Consider the following 19829-nt stretch of genomic DNA (forward strand, 5'->3'; position numbering starts at 1 on the left):
CAGAAGTACTTGGTTCAATATGCCCCTCGGCCAATTGTTCCTTAACTAAATTCTTTAAAGCCTTAAGTCTTTCTTTAGATAATGGCCACTGTTCCACCTGAACAGGAGTTGTAGTTTTCCACTTCAATTGTAAAGCTTGAGGCTTGTGGACAGTGGCTAAGAGTTTAAAGGATTGTAGCCCATTTTGAACATCATATTTTTGGCAGCTGAAGAAATATGAGGAATGCTTAAAAAGGCACCAAATTGTTGTAAAAGATCACGGCCCCAAAGGTTAATATTAATGGGAACAATATAAAAGAACACTTTTCCTTGTTGTCCTTCAGGTCCTACACAGCTCAGGGGCTCGACAGTTTGGTAGACTATAGAAGCAGTACCTAGGCCGGATAGAGTAACCGATACTTGTTTCTTTTTCCAATGATCAGGCCATTGAGCCAAACATTATTATATACATCCGCTCCTGTGCCGACTAAGCCCTCAAAAAGTATCCCATTAATTTGCAATGAACATAAAGATTTTTGATCAGAAACTAAAGTTTCCCAGAAAACAGTTTTCCCAGTACTACCGAAACCTCCTTGACGAGACACATCTCTAGATAAGAAAGGAAAAAAAGGCAATAAAAGCAATTATGCAATACATTCCCCTGCCTCTAGGCGCATAAGTTGTGAGACTTGTACCATAATAAGGATTTCATCAGTAAAATCAGGATCAATAATTCCTGGGACCACCATTAACCCCCGCATAGCATTGCTGCTTTAACCTAGTAAAAGTCCTACATGTCCCTTTGGCAAAGGACCACACACTCCGGTAGCCAGCTTATATATTCCTCTATTAGGAGATAAAGTATAAGGTTGGACAATAGCTAGGTCAGCAGCGGCACTCTGCTTAGTGGCAGCATAAAACTGAGAAACTGGGGTAGGGTAAGATGTCTTTAAGGAGGACTCGAGGTCATTCCTTGATGTTGTAAGCCACTGCTCACTGGGTACTGGGGTAGGCCTGCATTGTAGTTGTTGGGGTCCCAAGCCTGCAGGCCCTGGCTCCCGTTTCCCGAGAGGGGTGACAGTACATTCCCACTTTTATCAGTTTTTGAACAGCATTCATTGGTCCAATGTCGACCCTTGCCACATCGTTTACACATATCAGATGGTAACCTTTTTTCTTTTAGAGCAGAAGAGCCTAATTTTTTCCGGCATTCCTTTTTAAAATGACCGGGTTTCCCACATTGATAGCATATACCTTGTTTAGAATTGCCTTTTAAAGCCTTAGAAAGTGCCCCAGCAAACAATTGAGCATTGTAAATAGCTCCTCCAACACCTGCACAAGCCCGAATGTATTCAGCTAAATCAGCTCCACTAGCTTTTAGAGGATGCAGCAATTTTTGGCACTCAGGATTAGCACTTTCAAAAGCCAGAGTATCCAAAAGAATTTTAGCAGCAAGGCCTGAACCTACAGTCTTTAATACAGCATCTTGAAGACGGGCTACAAAATCTGGATAAGGCTCAGTGGCTCCTTGTAGGATCTTTACAAAAGATAAAGAAGTTTTACCCACTATTCCAACCTTAGTCCACGCTTTTATAAACAAGGCTTTAATCTGAGTGAGAGCAATATCATCTAGGGCTGCCTGAGCATTAAGAGTGGTGTATTGTCCTGAACCCGTAAGCTGCTCTTCAGTAGCCCTGGGGGATTTTGCGTAGCATTTTTTCTAGCTTGTACTCTTGCTTCCTCCCACCACCAACTTTTTAATTGAAGCCATTGCGAACGATCAAGGACAGCCTGTCCCAACGTTTCCCAGTCAATAGGAATCATCATACGTTCTGAAGAGAAGGAATCGAGAAGGCCAAGGACAAACGGTGATTGAGGTCCATAATTAGAAATTGCAGCTTTCATTTCTTTCAAAAATTTAAATTATAGGGCTGTAAAAGTCACATTCTGGCCACCGTTTGGGAACTGAGCACTGGGGCCAAAAGCAGCCCGTGTTATTGGGAATAAATCTAATTCCTCGAAATCATCCTTTTCCTTCGATTCCTTCTTTTCTCCTACAGGAGGAAGAGGCACAGAGAAAACCTGACCTGACATAGGCAAAGAGGTTGGAGGTGGAGGCAAAGGGAAATCCTTTTAGCAGAAGGGAAGATAACAGGGAAGGCTCATGGTGGAGAGATAGGAGAAACAGGAGCAGCGGTATCTTGCAATTTTAACAACTGTTGTAACATCTCTAAAATGTGCTGCAAATCAGAATTTCCTTCAGATGAAGGAGGCATTAGCTCTTTTTCCAATTCCTTGTCCTCAACAACCGGGGCATAAACATGTTCCTCTCTAAGATCATTCCTCTCTAAAGCTTCAGATGCCTCACCTCCTGTGGCAGTATCGCCATGCTCTGAGTCAGTTTCAAGTAACTCTAATGCCTGAGTAATGGAACTACACACAAAGTCCACAAAGTCAGAGACATCATTTGCCCTCGCTGATGAGCTCGACGCAGTACTTTAACCACTTGTAACCATTCCTTTCGATTTAACTGCACTTTGGTTTGATATTGAAATCAATAACAATGTTGTTCAACATGGGCAAACAATCACTTCAAAGTCTTATGTTCCTTAACTAACTTCTACTCCTATAGACATCAACAGTCCCTGCAGTAACCACAAATATTCAGAGGCCAGAGAAGTGGAATTCCCCATAATTTTCCCGTGGGTCCCCCTTTCTTTATTTACCTGCCCGGGGTGTTCCCCCTCCAGTTCCTTGCTCTCGTGGAGCCACGGACCCTGCTCGCTGCACCAGATGTTGGGGTCCGCGTGTTTCCTAAACAAAGGAATGAACAAACAAGACAACACAAGACAAGACAAACATGGCGGCCGCCTCGAATTGCGCGCTCTGCTTTATTTTATACAGTCGTTTGTGGAATGTTACCAAGTCACAAGACACATTGTTGTTTTTCTGACCTTTCCCTGACTTCGTTTGCAAGAGCAGGACTTATGGGGAACGCCCTGCTTCATTTGCAAGAGCAGGACTTATTGGGAACACCCTGTTTGCGAGCACGTAGTCCTCTACACCTTACTGAAACCATTCCAAGAGATTTCTGTTTTTGTAGATGAAACTACAGTTTCTTATTACGTTAGTCAGATAGGGGTGCCCTGGAGCATAAATTGCACAACAGAGATGGTTCCTCCTTGACGCAAAGGGTTGGTCTATCATAACTTAGCATCAGTTAGTCAGTCATTAGCTGTAGGCTGTGGTGGGAGAGTGGATCTTAAATATCTTTTCACTTTATTCCCAGTATAGGGCCAGAACACTTATGTTGCATGAACATCTGGTGGCCGTCATCTGAGAGCTATTCTCCAGGAAAGTACATGGGTAGACACCTGTGATCCATTAGTTGCCAGCCCTTACAACAGCTTGGGGATGGGTGTAATTGCTGATAAAAGTGATTTGGGAGGGACACCCACATCATCTTATATACCTACTATATCCCACCTATAATCTCACACACACACATAATCGGTTTGAGAACTCTAGCTAAAAATGTATTAAAGAGGAGGCTGAAAAATAGTTTAGAAATATTATTGATAAAGCAGTAGACATATAGTATGAGGGAAGTTGATGGTGTGCATTGTAAAAGGAAATTGCCTACTAGCTGGGTCAATTCAGAAAGATAGACACAAACAGATTTAGTAAGGGTAAGCATACTGATAAGCATGAGTGCTCACCATTTAGAAAAGAATTTTTACAATTCTGGTGGCAGAAAAATTGTTGCAAGACATTTATATAATTTAAACTTTTACCAGCCATTCCTTTTGAGTAATTATTACCTGTGCCTGATCAGAAATAGACTTGGATATAAAACTTGGGGCCAGCACTTCTTTGTTTCTGTATAAAGATGAAAAAACTAGGCTGCAACGTACACATTTGTAATACGTTTTTCCATCACTACACCTGGAATGGTCTTATGCTAATTTGTCTCCATATTTCTCCTCCTCTCTTGGTCTCTAACCTCCCTGAAGGTAGAGGGTGGATCTTAAATATCTTTTTACTTTACTCCCAGTATAGGGCCAGAACACTTATGTTGCATGAATGAAGAAATGAAAGGAATACTAAAAAAATGTTCTAAGGAGCTACAATCTCATCTGGAAAAGTCACCACTTCAGTGGTAAAAGAATCAAAGATACTTTCGGGTATCTACCCGTTATAGTTCATGGAGGCAGTTTCAGGCTTCAGATTTGTTTGGCTCACCCATTTTCAATCCCTCAGGCTTATTAGAGCAAAGTTAAGTTCTAATTATGGCTTGATTATTAAATGCCAAGGGAAAAGAGTACGGTCAGGGAATGAAAAGTCAATAAGAATTTCCAGCTCAGGCAAAAACAGATTCTTTAGGAAAACAAACAATATTTAACTTATTCTTTGACTGGACAATTGAGAAGTTAAGTATAAATCTATTCATGTAATGATGACAGAATAGGTTTTAGAGTTATTGAGACTGTATTATACTTGAATAGAACCTAAGAGATCAGAAATTCTAATCTTCCAAATTCAGAAATTATGTAACAATATTGGGTGTTTTTCCTTTTAACAATAAACTTTGGTTTTCCTTAGGCAAAGCAGGAGCCTCATTAAAATGCCAAGGCGATTTGGGCCAGTTATGCAGAATTTGCATGTGTGTGTTAGGGTTCTCCAGAGAAACAGAAGCAATAGGAGCGGGAGAGAGAAGAGAGGTTTTTTTGGTTTTTGTTTTTTTGTTGTATGGGGTTTTCTTGAGATGGAGTCTCACTCTGTTACCCAGGCTGGAGTGCAGTGGCATGATCTCAGCTCACTGCAACCTTTGCCTCCTGGGTTCAAGCAATTCTCCTGTCTCAGCCTCCTGAGTAGCTGGGACTACAGGCGTCCACCACCATGCCTGGCTAATTTTTGTATTTTTAGTAGAGATGGCATTTCATCATATTGGCCAGGCTGGTCTCGAACTCCTAACCTTGTGATCTGCCCTCCTCAGCCTCCCAAAGTGTTGGGATTACAGGTGTGAACCACTGCACCTGGCCAAGAAGGAGAGATTTTTAAGGAATAGGCTCATATGATTATGGAGGCTAGCAAATCCAAAACCTGCAGGGTAAGCCAACAGGCTGGAAACCCAGGGAAGAGTTGCAATATGAGCCCTCAGCAGTCTGCTGGCAGAATTTCTTCTTCCCAAAGGAAGGTCAGTTTTTTTAAGGTCTTCAGCTGACTGGATGAGGCACACCCATATCATGTAGGATAATCTGCTTTACTTCAAGCCTACTGATTAAATGTGAATCTGACCTAAAAACTACCCACACAGAAACTTCTAGAATAATGTTTGACCAAATAACTGGGTACCACAGTTTAGCCAAGTTGACACATAAAATTAATCATCAATTGGCCCAATCCTTTGAAAACCTATGAAGTATTCTGCTCAATTTGTCCCTCATAATTCACAGTATCATTTCTCCTACTCTGAGAGTCTTGTGCATTTATTCATTAGTTCATCATTTAATTCTTATCCCTCATTTTTCCTGGTGGCTTCTGTGTATTTCAAATATCAACCACATCCTCCTCTGAATTAGTTGAGAAGTAAAATTTTCTGTGCTTTTTTTTCCCCTCAGTAGGGACTTTTAGTCATACTTCCTTTCAAGACTTGAGAGTAAAATCATAGCAATGAAGGGGAATAATCATGAATGGGCAGTTACCAAGTAATCTGGCATTGCAACCGATTCATAGGCTTGCATCCATAGGATTCATATGAATCCTGTGAAGTGATTCATAGGATAAAAGCTCACAGCACAGGTTACCGCACATTACTAACCAAGAGAGATATTCAAACAACACTTCGAAAGATAATTTCAATGTTTTCTCTATTCTAAGAGTTTGGTTTAGGAGTTTGGAGGATTTTTTTAAAGGTATAATATAAAGAGAATAAATTACTTAGGATAATATGTTTCTGTTACACTGAACAGTCCATGCAGACCAGACAAATCATCAACTGTGAATATGCTCAGCGCATTCTTGTTACATAACTTTGGTCATTCTCTCCCCAACTTGAACTTTCATTTGCCAATTCCAACTCCTCCATCAAGGCATTAAAATAAAAAGGAAGAAAGAAAAAATGCAAAACTTTATGTAAGACTATCTTTATCAACTGAGACTCTACATCAAATTCATTCTGTATAGTTGATGTTGCCAAAGATAAACAAAGCCAGATACCAGTTAAGGTGGTAAGTGTAAACTTTTTAAATCACCTTAGAAAACTGGCAAGATCTGTTAAAGCTGAATATATGCATAACCAATAATCCAACAATTATATTTGTAGGTATATACCCAACAGAAATGCAAACAAATATGCATCAAAAATGTGCAAATTTACTTATAGTAATATTATTTATAACAGCCCCAAACTGGAAACAAACCAAATTTTCATCAAGAAAAGAAAGTACACTTAAAATTGTGAGACATTCATGCATTGGATTACCATACTACAGAAGAGCTAATTATTGCTATAAGCAAAACCATGGATGAATACCAACACATAACACATAAACATATAACGTGTGTATTAGTCCGTATTCATGCTGCTGATAAAGACATACCTGAGACTAGGAAGAAAAAGAGGTTTAATTGGACTGACAGTTCCACATGGCTGGGGAGTCCTCAGAATCATGGTGGAATGTGAAAGGCACCTCTTACATGGTGGCAACAAGAGAAAATGAGGAAAAGCAAAAGTGGAAACTCCTAATAAACCCATCAGATCTCGTGAAATTTATTCAATGTCATGAGAATAGTACGGGAAAGACCAGTTCCCATGATTCAATTACCTCCCTGTGGGTCCCTCTCACAACATGTGGGAATTCTGGGAGATAGAATTCAAGTTGAGATTTGGGTGGAGACACAGCAAAACCATATCAATGTGGAATCTCTCAGATACTGGGAGACAGTTCTCCATGAGGCTCTCACTTTCCGCATACCTTGTAAAGCAAAGCATTAAATGCTTTGTTTCAGATTTGTTTCCAGGGTATTTGTATAGCAAACAATATTGGAAGATAAAGATAGTGTCTCCTCGGGCAGATCACGAGGTCAGGAGATCGAGACCATCCTGGCTAACCTGGTGAAACCCCGTCTCTACTAAAAAAATACAAAAATTAGCCGGGAGCTGTGGCGGGCGCCTGTAGTCCCAGCTACTCGGGAGGCTGAGGGAGGAGAACGGCGTGAACCCGGGAGGTGGAACTTGCAGTGAGCTGAGATCCGGCCACTGCACTCCAGCCTGGGGGACAGAGGGAGACTCTGTCTCAAAAAAAAAAAAAAAAAAAAAAGATAGTGTCTCCTTTCAGAGCAAAGGGAAGGCATGCTTACTACCCTTTATAAGATTTAGGTTCCCTATGTTTGGAGTTTTTTCCTGTAATGTAACCCATTATTTGAAAAGGCATTCATCTGAACCCCTCTGTATCACCCCATGGGACTTGAGGGGCAAGGCAAACTGGCACAAATATGCTGATGGTTATGTTACTTGCTGGGCTGTGAGGAATGATGTCCTTTGTCTCAGTCCCATGTCTTCTACCAGCATGCATGAAACTATGAGACTCCAATCTGTCAGCTTGCAAGCAGGGTAAAATCTCAGACCTTTAGGGGTTCTTGATTTTAAACTCAAAAATTACATACTATATGATTCTATTTATATCAAGTCCAAAAGAATTAAAACTAACATATGATGTTAGAAGTCAAGATAGTTTCTTTGGGGAGCAGGGATGTGGCTTTAAGGAGGCATTGGGGAGTTCTGGTCTTCTAGTTGTTAATCTGAAAGAGTACTGATTACATAGATTATCCCATTCAAATTCAATAATCTGTGCACATTTTATTTGTGTTTTTTCTCTATAAATATTAATTTCCATAAAATTTCTTTTTTTTTTTTTGGAGATGGAGTCTCGCTGTGTCGCCCAGGCTTCAATGCAGTGGCGCACGGTCTCTGCTCACTGCAAGCTCCACCTCCCAGGGTCATGCCATTCTCCTGCCTCAGCCTCCCGAGTAGCTGGGACTACAGGCACCTGCCACCACGCCCAGCTAATTTTTTGTATTTTTTTTAGTAGAGACAGGGTTTCACCATGTTAGCCAGGATGGTCTCAATCTCCTGACCTTGTGATCCGCCCGCCTCGGCCTCCCAAAGTGCTGAGATTACAGGCGTGAGCCACCGCGCCTGGCCTATTTCCATAAAATTTCTACTTAAAAATTGTTTTAAAGCAGAAGAGTTGGTGACCAGAATACCACCGATAACCAAATTAACGAATTAAAAAACATGTGCAACTAATTATTTAGAACTCAAAATAAAAAGGATAAAGAACCAAACAACTTTAAAAAAAAATGGAGGAGAGATCCAAGAGGAAAAATATGCTTTTAGTTGAGATTCCAGATGTAGACAGGAGTCAAGAAAGTTACATGTTTAGATATATGCTGTTCGAAATTCAGAATTGCAAGGATAAAAAATGATTTCTACATAGGAAGAACAAAAACAGAAACAAAACAACAGGGCACGTAAAATGAAAATTATATATCTCTTACTTACAACAGACTTTGTTTGTGATGTTCATTTGCAGAACCAAATAAAACTAGCTACAATATTTTGAAAGAAGGAGAAAAAATTTACCTTATCATGTATATGTGAAGACAACGGAAGTATATTTTCAGATGTAAATGGACTCAAAAGATACATGACTCATTTACCTCACTGGAAAGAAAGTAGGGGAACAAATACTCCAGCTGCCTGATAAATGAATCTAAATCAATATCCAAGAGTAGGAAGACATGGTGCAGAAGAGAAACAGCAAACCATAAAAGAACCCTCAATCCTCTTAATATAGTTATATATCACTCAGAAATGCATACTCATAGTTAAGCCTTATATTTGACAAATATGTACAGTTTCTCTTAATTTATTTTATTCTTTCTTTTTAACAAAATTGCGTGTTCCTACAAGGCAGAAACCATGGTTTATATGACTTTTCCGTCCTCCCTTGGGCCTGTCATAGGATCAAAGACATGAAATATAGGAATTGGAGAAAACCAAATAGCCACTCAAGTACTTGGAGAGAACCAAGTAACCATATCAAGCCCCAGTATGGCATGTAAATTTTGTCTTGAAGACAAGCTCATCAACAGAAGTGACTTTTTGGAATGTCATATAGACCGATGTAACTGAGTGTCACGGGCATGACAGGAAGGTTATCTCTACAGCCAGTTTTTGTAAGCCTTCATTTTTCATCTGAAAAGTTGGTACTCCAGAGAGGATGAGGCAAATGCCTTATTCACAAGCTATTCAGTTTCTCCCCCATGCTTATTAAATATGTTCCACATTTGTCGGCATGGCAGTAAAGACCCAGTATAGTCTTCCCAGGGCTAGGGATATGGGAAGGTCCAGTAATAACTTTTTTCATTTCTTTTTTTTTTTTTTTTTTTTTGAGACGGAGTCTTGCTCTGTCCCCCTGGCTGGAGTGCAGTGGTGCGATCTCGGCTCACTGCAAGCTCCGCCTCCCGGGTTCCTGCCATTCTCCTGCCTCAGCCTCCCAAGTAGCTGGGACTACAGGCACCTGCCACCGCGCCCGTCTAATTTTTTGTATTTTTAGTAGAGACGGGGTTTCACCATGGTCTCGATCTCCTGACCTTGTGATCCGCCCGCCTCGGCCTCCCAAAGTGCTGGGATTACAGGCGTGAGCCACCGCGCCCAGCCAGGAATTCATTTCTTTTCTTAATTTTCTCCAGAGGCCATTCCAGGTACTTCAATTCTCTTGCAGTTAGAGGCATAACCCACACTTAATACCCTGAATCAATTTCTCTCCAACACATATGCAGATGCATGGGTTAGGTTTGTGAGAACATAAGCCTGTAGATTAAAATGGGGACTAAGAAATTAAGAGGAAACAAAGCTTAAGCCAAAAGCCTCTCTAAACCAGATCAAGATAGAATCTAGTCTGGAATGTCTATTTGGTAGAACTTTAAGTAAATGATCAAAAGTAATTCTACAGGTAAGCTTTAAAAATTGAGATCGTGGACATTTCAAGTAGAAATAGGAACTCAGTTGTGGAAGACCATAGAATAAGTATAGAAATTCCATATCCTTGGTACTAGGAAATAAGGATAGATTGTACTGAAAAATTAGTTAAGGCCAGGCATGGTGACTCATGCCTGTAATCCCCACACTTTGGGAGGCTGAAGTGGACGGATCACGAGGTCAAGAGATGGAGACCATCCTGGCCAACATGGTGAAACCCCGTCTCTACTAAAAATACAAAAATTAGCTGGGCATGGTGGCATGTGCCTATAGTCCAAGCTACTCAGGAGGCTGAGGCAAGAGAATTGCTTGAACTCAGGAGGCAGAGGTTGCAGTGAGGCGAGATTGCACCACTGCACTCCAGCCTGGGCAACAGAGCAAGACTCCATCTCAAAAAAAAAAAAAAAAAAAGAAAGAAAGAAAAGAAAAGAAATACAAAAATTAGCTGGGCCTGGTGGCATGCACCTGTGGTCCCAGTTACTCGGGAGGCTGAGGCAGGAGAATCGCTTGAACCCTAGAGGTGGGGGTTGCAGTGAGCCAAGATTGAGCCACTGCACTCCAGCCTGGGCCACAGAGTGAGACTTCGTCTCAAACAAACAAACAAACAAACAAAAAGGCTGGGCGCTGTGGCTCAAGCCTCTAATCCCAGCACTTTGGGAGGCCGAGGCGGGCAGATCACGAGGTCAGGAGATCGAGACCATCCTGGCAAACACAGTGAAATCCCGTCTCTACTAAAAATACAAAAAAAAAAAAAAAAAAAAATAGCCAAGCATGGTGGCGGGCGCCTGTAGTCCCAGCTGCTCAGGAGGCTGAGGCAGGAGAATGGCGTGAGTCTGGGAGGCGGAGTTTGCATTGAGCCGAGATCGCGCCACTGCACTCCAACCTGGGCCACAGAGCCAGATTCTGTCTCAAAAAAGAAAAAGAAAAAAAGAAAAAAAAGAAAGAAAAAGAAAAATTACTCAAACCAGATTATACCTAAATGTCAGGATAAATAAGGTCAATTTCATGGAAACTATTGATTCAGTGGATTTCTATATAAAATAACATTTATTTAAAATAAATATTTGTGGTGTGTCCAGTATGTATCAGGCATTATTTTGGAAATGAATACATATACATGAAGAAGACAATCCCTGACTTCAAGGGATAAGTGAATGAAAGAGTCAGATCACTTTCAGAACACAAAGAAATAATCATAATTCATAATTGTCAGGAAACACAGAGTAGGGTAGAAATAATTCTGCTGGAGAACCTATGAAAGAACTGATTTAAAAAGTGACACTTGAATTAAATCTTAAATGAGTGGTTATTGTCCAGGATGCAAAATGGTGGAAAACATGCAGTCAACAAATGGAAGAGAATGCATGTTCAAAGCTACAGAGGTATAAAATATTATGGGAACATAAAGAGCTTACGGGCTGTGAATTGGCAGGAAGGCTATGGAGAGGAGTGTCTTCTTGTTTCTCCTATGCACATACTGGAAAAGTAGAACTCAGCACCAATATTACGGTGCTATGATTATAAAGACTTAAAGACATGCTGAATGCAGTGTGAAAGCAAGCATTACTGTATTCAGGATTTGACTGAAACATCAGTGACCATTTATGTGCTTGCTATCTCTGCAAAGATTCAGGGACTCTAAGGCTAAGATGATTTATGTTTTCTATTCTTAGATTCTGGCTATGCTTTTCTGTCTATTGGATATGAAAGAAAGTGGCAAAGATAAAGCTGGAGGTGTAAACTGGAACCAAATTGCAAAGACTTTAAAATATCCTGCTGAAGAATGCGCAGATTATTACCCTTATCCGTGTTGATGTTTAGGAAAAGAGACTACAGAGAGTTGGCTCTGTGACATACAGAGAGAAGGGAGCCAGAAAGCACAGGGGGCTAACAGAAATACGAGAACTTAATGAATCACATTGATAAAGTAAATCCCTATGTATAACAATACTTATTTTGTGATAACATTTATTAAAAACATTGGAAGAGTCTAGTTACCAACCAGGGCAGAGAAAGCATCCCTGGCAAAGGTACTGAGAATCTGCACTTAAACCCAAACCAATATAAAGCCAATATCCTTCAGTCCCAGGCTGAAGTATTTACCCAAGCAATGTCCTAAAAGGACAAGAAGAGTGGAGTTGTGTTTATAGATATCCAAATTAGAGAGACCGAAACCATCAGGCAGGGCCAAGTCCTGTGAAGAAACTTTCCCAAAATAGGGCAGGGAGGTCTGGGAATAGAGACCGGCTGCAGGAAATTGGGCTGACCAGAATAAATAGGAAAATAGCCCACAGAGAGTTGACCAAAAGAATAAGGCGGGGCCCTCTTCCCACTATTCCCAGGGTCAGAAGTGAGACGGGGTGGAAGGAGAATGTTTTGTAACCAAAGGATATAGGCAAATTGGCTTTTTAGAGTACAATATTTTGGTAGACTACTGCCTCTATTGCTGAGTGTTCACAAATTCATTTCTCAGTCAGGAATTAGCTAATACTGCGTTTCAGCCTACGCAACAGAGTGAGACCCCATCTCTAAATTAATTTTTCCTTTAAAGGAATTAGCTAAGACTGCTTCTAAGCCAAGTTGAAACACTTCAGGAAATTCTCTCAATATCCAAATGCTCTTGATTCTCTGGGTGTCAAGGGGTAGTGGAGTCACTAGGAATGCTTTGAACTTCATTGTCAGGAGGTGGGATGACACAGAGGTGGAATAACTATCCAAGCAAAGTAGTTCTCTCCCTGATCAAGGATGTAGCCAACAGGGCTCTTTAAAACCCAACCACACACAAAAAAGAAAGTCTCCTATTCTGGCTGATATTCATTGGCAATATGTACATTTAGCAGAGACTTCATCAGAAATGTTAATCGGAGCTGAAAGCCGTTGTCCTCAGATATGATTTAAATGTAAGAAAGAGCCAAAGGTTGAGGAACCTGAAAATCCAAAAGCTTCGGGGACTTCATTAAGAATCTTCTGGGGGTGAACGCCCTCACTATGTCTCTATAATACAAAGTTTTCCTCAAAGCTTCTTTGCTTACCCTTTGCTTCAAGCACACCACCCACTCTGACCTACTTTCTTCCCATTTCCATTTCTCTCTATTTATTCCCTTCAGTCAGACAACCTGGTTGGACCATCTGCCTGGACATGGATTTAGATTTGCTCTGCATACTACTTCTCTGATGTACCATTTTAGTTGCATATCCTATGACCCATGGGCAACCCACTTGCAGTGCTATGGGCAGCTCAAGCTCTCATGATAACACAGCCTTGGTCTATCCTCCTTTGCTTCCACATCTTAGGTGGAAGATCTTACAGGCAAGGAAAAATTCATGAAATGTTCCAAACAGAAAGCATCATTAATTGGACCTGCTTTAGTAAATACATGAATTAACATTTTTTATTGTCAATGACAGAATTCTAACTTTAACTGGCTTATGCAAAAGAGCAACCTCTTTAAGCACTGTTTTTCATCAATTGAGATTTTCATTGGCTCCTACCTCATAGGGATGTTGTAAGGATCAAATGAGAGAAACTATGCAAAACCTGTAGCACACTGCCTGGCACATAGCTGGAATTACATAAAATTAGCTACTTGCATATCCAACTGTATTCTGATGGATGGCCAATGATTTTGGACTGTTTGAGAAAAGTAGCTTTTCTCTCACAGTAGTTTTCATGCCTCAAGGCCTCTTAATTAAAAGCATCTATGAGAACCAAATTGTAGTTTCTCTCCTTGTTTATAGCTTCTTGATTTTGTATCATATGAGAAAAACTGCTTCTGAACATGTTTGACCACACTAAGGCCAGATTGATGCCAGACTGATGCCTTTCCATGAACTCAGAGCACTCAAATGAATGTCAGTCTTCACAGTTACCATTAGGTGAGACAATTGCCTATTTATGGCTCTTTCGCCAGGCAACAAGTCTTCTAAAAATTTCTTTGAACCCCACAGAGCTTAGCACAGGGCCTGGCATATAACAGACTTTCACAAAAATATGTGTTGGGTGAATTAATAAATGACTAGGAACAGCAATTTTTTAGCATTCTGGATATGATACAGAGTTGTACGGTTGTTTTTCTCTTTTACCTACTGGAGGTATTGTTTTTGTTGTTCCTGGAGATGTGTTTCACTTAGTTCTAGTATATTATTCTTTAAATATTTTACTGATTTACATTTGGAAATATTTTATTTAAGGCTTTAAAAATCATTAATGATTAGAGAAATGTGCATGCCTTTTTTCCTTTCAAGTTAATAAATAAAATTAGGAATTTATGTATGTACTTCCAATTCAAAACTTGGATTTCAGGGCTCTTAATTAAAATCTTTAATTCCATACTTGTTAATTTCTGGCATACAAAAAAGCTATATTTCTAAATATATTAACATATATACTTGCTGTATACTATATTATCCACATATTATTTTTAAATAATAATATCACCAGGCATGGTGGTTCCTTCCTGTAATCCCAGCACTTCGGGGGGTTGAGGTGGAAGGATCACTTGAGCCCAGAAGTTCAAGGCTGCAGTGAGCTATCATCACGCCACCATACTCCAGCCTGTACAACAGAGTAAGACCCTGTCTCAAAATAAACAAAGAAACAACCAAAAAATAAAATAATAATATCAATATTACCATGACAAGCACAAAATGAAGATTAAAATATATTTATGGTTCTTTTTGTTGTTATAGTATATCCCTGCAAGGTTGTATAGTCAAAACACTGAAGTCATTTGACTTAATTATTCTATGTGGTATGCCATCAATCTAATATAAATTTAAATTTGTTTCAGTTTGTTTTCAATTTGAGGAATTGCTTTTTATTTATGAAGTATTATTATTTAATTATGCAAATAATTTTCATTATTTCTAATCAAACTCTACACCAAAGTACATTCACTGTAGTCTCATTTTGATCCTTAATTATTCCACACTATTCTCTCCTCCCTCTAAGAGGTAGCCACTTAAACATTTTTAGTCTTCATTATTTGAACTGTATACATATATTAATTTTTATGTCTGTATGTATATGTGTGTGTGATTGTGTGGATAAGTATGTTATGTCTACTAATAGTACCACTTTTTGAGATTTCTGAGATGCTTTAAGATATTCAAGATACAATGCAGAATAGGCAGTGCTTTAAAAAAAAAAAAAAACATGTGAACTTGGAGGTTGTTCTGGGTTCTTGTAAGCATTATCAGCAAAAAGAGTTTAAAACTAGGACATTTTGTGTGATATGTGGGTTTTAACGAATGGGATACACTCTGGTTTTCCCAAGACCACTAGGGTGCATTTTTAGCTTACAGATGACAAAACTGCAATTTTGGTTCAATGGCTTATTCCTAAGTCCTTGAGTCTCTTCTTTCTTTGACTTTGTCACTGTTTCTCCTTTGTTTTTCCAACATATCAATGCTTCTCCAGGGGCAGGGAGTGAAAAATGTCGGGTCTGCCTAAGCTCCATATCTTCTCCCATCACTGTTGTTATGAACCTCTAGAGTCTCTAATTCTTCAATTCTCTTCTCCAGATAAATCTGAATATTTGTTTTCATCTGGAGATTTAAGCCCACCTCAGTCTAGGACACAGTCTGAATGGGAATTATGTTAGAGACTCCTGCATTAAAATGCAATTGGCTCAGAATCCAGCTTCTTGCATGCTGTTGGGCTCTGTGCTAGTTTCTTATACCACTTGTTTAATCTCTGAACATTGTTATTTAGATTCCTGACCTCCTGATTGGAGACTGCTCATTTTTGTCTTCTCCTGTGCATACTTACCCTGATGACCATCTTGTAATCTGTCCTTGCCATCAGCATGAGTATTATTTCTCCAATGTAGTGCCAGATCTTTGCTTAGTTCAATTCCTTCCTTCTACTGATGGCCCAACACTGATACCTGGGCAATTGCAAGCATCACCACTCTTAAGCAGGGCTTAATGAGACAATCCTGAGATGGTTTCAGCACAAATCTAAGGTTTTCTTATGCATACTACAGAGTCTAGAACAATCCCAAATTCTTCTCCATTGCTCCTCAAGTTGGTGCTGTGGTAAGAATATAGGTTCTGGAATCAGATTACTAGGTTGGGATTTAATTTCTATCACTTATTAGTGATGAGAACTTGCACAAGTTAACTTGATGACTGTGTGCCTCAGTTTCCTGATCAGAAGAATGAGAATGATAACCATTTACTTCATAAGGTGATTGTGAGAATTAAAGTCATACATTTAAAAGACTTAGAGCAGTGTTTGGCACATAGACAAGCAATAAATAAATGGTAGATATCAATTATTATAAACATTTTATTATTATTGTCAAGGGATCATCAAGAATTATAAGAGGTAAAATATTGTGGGGTGCTTATAAATATATGATTATGAGCCATAGAAAGCCCTAAAGCATAGGTCTCAATTTCATATAGCAGTTAGTCAATCTGTGGGCCAGCTCCACTATTACTTGGAATACTTCCTTGGAACAGATTGACTATAATACTACTTAATTTGAACTTTTTAACTTTTTTTTTAAGATGCATAATAAACACCAATGTTATTCAAATAAACTTAGGAATCAGATGTTGTCCAATTGCGTTATAGCATATTATTCAAAGAAAACACACATTTCCAAAAATTTAAAAAACAACGCAGTCTGTCATTATCCAGTTTGGAGCTAACATTTTTAATTATTTTAAGGTAGATTGTGAATGGCAAATAAGAAAGTTTGAGGTTTCTCACCTCTCTTTGGTTGTGACTTCATAGAGTTTGCTAAAATTCTACTCAATACTGTATTTAACCCAAAATAGAATCATTTATCAACTGTTAAACATTTATTAAGACTTGGATAAGTTTCAATAACATTTTCCAAAATAAAAATAAATTGTGTGCCTTTATCAGCATGTCAGTTATGCACATCTGTGACAGCCAAGAAGCTTAAAGAGAAAATCGTTGCTGATAGATCTTTCACAATGTTTTGTGTAATATACAGGAAAGAACTTTGGCTACCTACGTTATATTTAAGTGGCAATTACAACTAAAATTGGTCTTATATTTTGTAATTCCCTCTCTGTAACCTGCTCTACAGTCACTGGCTGCCTGGCCAACAATCTCAGAATGTGCCATGCTCTTTTGAATGGCTCTTTTCTGCACTTAAAATTCTCTCCTCCCTTTTTTCTGGCTCTAAGAGAAGGCACAAATGACATTTTTTGACTTCTGTGAAAGAAGCAGTTGTTTCTTGCTTTTAATTCGTTCAGTTCAGTAATTTAACATTCAGCAATTACTTACCAAACTAGGAAAAAGTCACTGTTTCTCTTTCCTCATGTTCTCACCTTAGCTATGACATAAGGTCCTCCTATGATCTGCCCTCTTGCAGTCTTCTTACAGAAAGAGAACTGATTTAACATACTGGTGTGATGGGCAGAGCTTCTCACCCTTTTAACCATATTAGCCTCTGAAAGAACGTCTTGCATCAAAGGCAAGGAGGTTATAGTTGTATCTCTGACTCTACTTTGCAATCAAGGAAACTTGAAGCAGGCTGACATTCCCCACATGACTGGGTAGGTATCTTTCTGTAGACCAAACTCTCCTATAAAGGGGTCCCAAAGTCAAGCAAGATTAGGTGGAGGAATGGGTAGGAAAGACATTTTGGTTTGGGGCCCAAGCTGTGCTTGTCAATCCATCTTTATTATTAATATTATTCCCAAGCTGACTCCTCTGTTTTTCAGTTGGCCAAGAATCTGTAGAGCCAGAGGAATGTGACTATTTAGGGTTCCCTCAAAGCCCTCAGTCTCAGAAACATGAACTCTACTATAGTGAATAATACATAGTTCTTATACTCAAGAAACTTAAAATTCTATGGTGTTTTCACATTTTGCACCTATCTCCACAACAAAATTCAACAATGGGATTATAATTTTTTGTTTATCTTCTACTTCACCTACACCATAAGCAGTGTCAGGCAGGAATGAAATCTTTCTCAACCATACTAACCTCAGAACCTAGCAAACTGGTAGGCGCTAATAGGTGGTTATAAATTATGTGCAGATAAAACAATTGCCATGGAATGTTTAACCTGACCAACTTCAAAATAAGGGCCCAATTTTAAAGCTTAACCCCCCAGAACTTATTTTTGAAACTGTAAGTTGATTTCTAGCACAGGACTTTCAGTTCTCATGTTCTCAGGTTGAGCAAAACTTCTACAAAATAGTACTGTGCTCTCTCACTTGTCATTTTTACTTTGCGGCCTTTCCTGTTTCTGCCTAAAATAGAACTTTCTAAATTAGTCTATCCTATAAATGCGACTTAGAGTCCTACCACACCTGACTTTGGGTGGAGAAAGATGGGTTCATAAAGGTTAAGTGGAACACAGATTCACAAACATCGAAGTGCATACTGATTACCTGAAGATCTTGTTAAAATGTAGATACTTATTTAGCATGTGAAGGCTGAGATTCTACATTACTAACAAGCTCCCAGAGGATTCCCATGCTACTGATTTGAGCGCCATCCTTTGAGTATCAAGAGAGTACTTTGCAAACACAGTCATTCATTAATTAAACATTATTTAATCCTAATATGTGCCAAACACTGAGCTAAAAAACTGAGGAAGAATGTGACATAGTCTTTGCCCATAAGAAGCCCACAGTCTAATGTTACAGGAAACATAATAACAAATAAGTGCTATGAATTATACTGAGAGGAAGAGAAGCCACATACAGAAATAAATTATTTGCCAGGGGGAGCTAAACAAATGGCACACATGGATGTAAAGATGGAGAAAATAGACCCTGGGGACTGTGAAGATAGTGAGGAGGAGTTGAGGGTTGAAAAATTCCCACTGGATACAATGTCCAATGTTTTGGTGACAGGTATACTACAAGCGCAACACTCACCATTATGCATGTAATACCCATGTAACAAACATGCACATATACCCTTGAATCTAAAATTTAAAAAAGAAAAAAAAGGACTACTTGCAATCTAGAAAAAGAGACATATTTGATAAAGGTTTGTATCAAAACTATACAGAGAACTCTTAAAATTCAACAAGAAAATGAACAACCCAATTAAACAATGGGCAAAAGATCTGAACAGACACCTCACCAAAGAGGATACATGGATTACAAATAACTATATGGAAAGATGCACAACAGTATATGTCATTAGGGAATTCCAAGTTAAAACAATGAGATACCACTACGCACCTATTAGAATGGCAAAATTCTAAAACAGTGACATCACTAAATGCTGGCTAGGATGTGAAATAATAATAAGTCTCATTTATTGCTGGTAAAAATGCAAAATGGTACAGTTACTTTGGAAGATACTGACAATTTCTTACAAAACTCAACATACTATTACCATACAATCCGGCCATCATCCTCCTTGGTGTTTACACAAAGGAGATGAAAATTCAAATGTGAGTCATAACCACAATGCTGTCTCGTACCAGTCAGAATGGCTATTATTAAAAAGTCAAAAAATAACAGACACTGGTGAGGTTGTGAAGAAAAGGGAACACTTACACACTGTTGATGGGAGTGTAAATTAGTTTAACCATTGTGGAAAGTAGTGTGGCAATTCCTCAAAGAGCTAAAAACAGAACTACCATTTGACCCAGCAATTCCGTTACTGGGTGTGTATCCAAAGGAATATAAATTGTTCTGTTTTAAAGACACATACAGGCATATGTTCACTGCAGCACTACTCACAATAACAAAGCATGGAATCAACCTAAATGTCCATCAATGGAAGACTGGATAAAGAAAATGTGGTACATATACACCATGAAACACTATGCAGCCATAAAAAAGAATGAGA

The sequence above is a fragment of the Theropithecus gelada genome, chromosome 2 (assembly GCF_003255815.1).
Source record: "Theropithecus gelada isolate Dixy chromosome 2, Tgel_1.0, whole genome shotgun sequence".
NCBI lineage: Eukaryota > Metazoa > Chordata > Mammalia > Primates > Cercopithecidae > Theropithecus > Theropithecus gelada.